Source organism: Dendrobates tinctorius, unplaced genomic scaffold (genome assembly GCF_039654945.1).
Source record: "Dendrobates tinctorius isolate UK_male_01 unplaced genomic scaffold, ASM3965494v1 ptg000294l, whole genome shotgun sequence".
Classification (NCBI taxonomy): Eukaryota; Metazoa; Chordata; class Amphibia; order Anura; family Dendrobatidae; genus Dendrobates; species Dendrobates tinctorius.
In genome coordinates, this window is record NW_027361961.1 from 3,857,578 (window position 1) to 3,861,175 (window position 3,598).

The following is a 3,598-nucleotide window of genomic DNA, read 5'->3' on the forward strand; positions in this document are numbered from 1 at the left end:
TTCAACCCTAACCCTAAGTTCAACCCTAACCCTAAGTTCAACCCTAACCCTTAGTCCAACCCTAACCCATAGTCCAACCCTAACCCTAAGTTCAACCCTAACCCTAAGTTCAACCCTAACCCTAAGTTCAACCCTAACCCTAAGTTCAACCCTAACCCTAAGTTCAACCCTAACCCTTAGTCCAACCCTAACCCATAGTCCAACCCTAACCCTATTTCTAACCCTAGCCCTGGACCTAACCCTAATGGAAAAAAAAAATAAAATTTTATTTTATTATTTGTCCCTACCTATGGGGGTGATAAGGGGGGCGGTGATTTACTTTTTTTTTATTTTGATCACTATGAAAGTTTATCATAGTGATCAAAATAAATGAATGAATCTGCAGCGTTGCAGATTCGATTCGGCGCACTGCGCATGCGCCCGCCATCTTGCAAGATGGCGGCGCCCATGACGCTGGACGGCGGGACACCGGGACGGATAGCGGGAGGTCGGAGGGTGAGAGTGGGTGATCGGAGGGGTGATCGGAGGGCTGGGGGGGCGGAGGGAAGGCGGGGGGGCAGATTATGACGGCGGCTGCCGATCGATGCCGTCAGACGGTGGCGGCAGCCGATCGGTGCCGTCAGTCGGTGTGGGGGGAGTCGGGTCTCGGTGTCCAGCCATGTCCGATGCTATTTCAGCATCGGCCATGGCTGGATTGTAATATTTCACCAATTTTCATTGGTGAAATATTTCAATCGCTCTGATTGGCAGTTTCACTTTTAACAGCCAATCAGAGCGATCGTAGGCACGTGGGGGCTAAGCCACACCCCCAGGTGTTAACTCTGAAGGGTCCTTTGTGTGCGGGTCGGGTGACCTTTCAGTGACCCCGGTCACCCGACCCGCAGTGGGGCTATTTATAGCATGACGCCTACGTAGGCGTCATAGGTCGTTTGGGCACTGCTTTTCATGATGCCTACGTAGGCGTCATAGGTCGTGAAGGGGTTAAATCAAAATCAACTCTTAGAAAACATCAGAGAAGTCACACATGGGAGAAACCTTTTTCATGTTCAGAATGTTGGAAATGTTTTAGCTGAAAATTGTATTTTCTTAAAGGGGTTGTGCGCTACTAAGGCAACCCCTTGTCAGTCCTCATGTTTGGCTTTGTTAAAATATACAAAACTCATACTCGCCTTCCGTGCCAGTGCCTTTCCAGCGGTGTCTACACTCACGTTCCCGGGGCTTATATGAGGTTACATCACACGAGTCCTGCACACAGTCAGTTTCGGCTTCACTGTCTCCGCCTTCGGACATATTGAACATCAACAGAATGCCAGGGCTGTAACTTCTCTATGATTTCCTCTTATTGTTCAATTTGTCCGAAGGTGAGAATAGTGATGCCAGCACTAATTGGAATCAGGGTTCACGTGACATAACAACCTTTCATGAGCCCCCGAAACACAATTGCTGGAACTGTGCTGGCATGGGAGGTTAAGTGTTTTTATTTTAACAGGACCAAACATAAAGAATGAGAATAGGTTGTCCAAGTAGTGGACAACCCCCCTTTAAATGTCAAAAATCCCACACAGAAGAGGGAAGCCATTACCATACCTAGAGTGTGAAAAATGAATTACTGAAAAATCGTATTTTGTTGACCATCAAAAATAACTCAGATGCAGACAAACAATATATGTTATTGCCAAATTGTACAAAATGTATAACAGACAGTCGTATAATTAAATTAGAAAGGGAAATTACTTTACAACTTACCATATTTCTTGGACTATAAAACACACTTTTTTTAATCAGATCATTTTTATTTAGAAAATTACACAATAAAGTTTTTACTTTACATCAGTGGAGCAAAGATATTTTCAATGTTACATGATATCATTATATGTTATTGTTATACATGAAATACAATAAAGTTGTCATCTTCCAAGGATTCGATTTTTTTTTTTTAATTCAAGCAAACTAATACAACCCCTCACACCGATAACACTCTGGAGAAATCTGTATTCATATTTTTTTATGATGTGTATACATTAGAATTTCTGCTATTCAGCTATAATTCGTTTGCATGTGCAATGACCATCTATTTACAATTCAACATGGATTGATCATACCAAAAGTGTTCCTAAAGCCAGAAATTATCTTATATATGTAATCAGGGTCGGACTGGCTCATGGGAGAACCAGAGGATTCTCCGATGGGCTGAGGCATACAGGGCCAGCAGCTGCCTAGGGCTTTCGCTGCTCCAGGGACCCCCAGCCAGTAGTGTATCACTAATAGCGGCACACCACGCAGCTGCTATGGTGTCCCCGATGCCAGCGGAGCAGCAGCTGGTGACAGGAGGCAGAAGCCAGCTGCTGCAGCTAAAGCCTGTCCCCATTGCTAAAGAGAGATTAATATTCGCTCTTCCCCATGTCCCCATGGGCATGGAGAGGGGTGAATATTCATTTCACTTTAATAGTGGGCAGTGTTATCAGCTATCAGGGCTGGTAGACTAGGGCCCCACTCCCCCTGGGGTTCCCGGCCCAGGGGCCAAAAGTCAGGTGGGCTCGGCAGCAGCCCCACCCCCAGTGCGCGCCGCATTCAACTGTATCAGTATCATGCTGATACAGTTGAAAGCAATAATGGAGGAGAGAGTGTCAGATGATGCTCCCTCTCCCATCAATCCCCTCTGCCTCTAACACAGCAGGTGCATGATGACGTCACTTCATTGGGTACCCGCTGTGCCGGGCAGATGGCAGTGAGTGTAGCTGCTGATACTGGAGCAGAGCCTGAATCAGTATATATATATATATATATATATATATATATATATATATATATATAGATATATTTACATCAGTGAGTCCTAGTTGCATTATACTATACCCTATGAGGGGGGCAGCATTATATTCTATGAGAGGGGCTACATTATATTCTATGAAAGAGGCTGCATTATACCATATGAGGGGGCAGCATTATACCCTATGAGGGGGCTACAATATACCCTATGAGGGTGGCTGCGTTATATTCTATGAGGGGGCTGCATTATACTCTGAGAGCTGCATTATATTCTATGAGGGTTTCATTATATTAGATGAGTGGGCTGCATTATACTATATGAGTGCTGCATTATATTCTATGAGGGGGTGTCATGTCGGACACTGTTCACACCACAGCGTCCGGCAGGCAGCGGTAGTTCCATCTCCGTCCACTATAGCCTCAGTGGCGCCGGCTTGATTTTACTCTTGGGTACCAGCCTCGGACATACATGCGGATCGGCTGGTCAGTTCCTTTCACCGCCGTCATCCGGACAAGCCGGGTCCTATGAGTCTTGAGGGCCCTGGGGTCCCTCGTAGAAGACGGGGTACTGTCATGTCGGACGCTGTTCACACCACAGCGTCCGGCAGGCAGCGGTAGTTCCATCTCCGTCCACTATAGCCTCAGTGGCGCCGGCTTGATTTTACTCAGGCTATCTGGGGTTAATCTAGCTGGAAATCAGGTGGGATGTTTGGTCACGCCCACGGTCTTTAAATAGTCGTGCTGGCCTGTGGGCGTCGCCGATTATAGCTTGTGTTTTGTGCCAAGTGGTTCCGGTCTGGAGTGGAGGTGTTGGAGAAAGAAATTCATA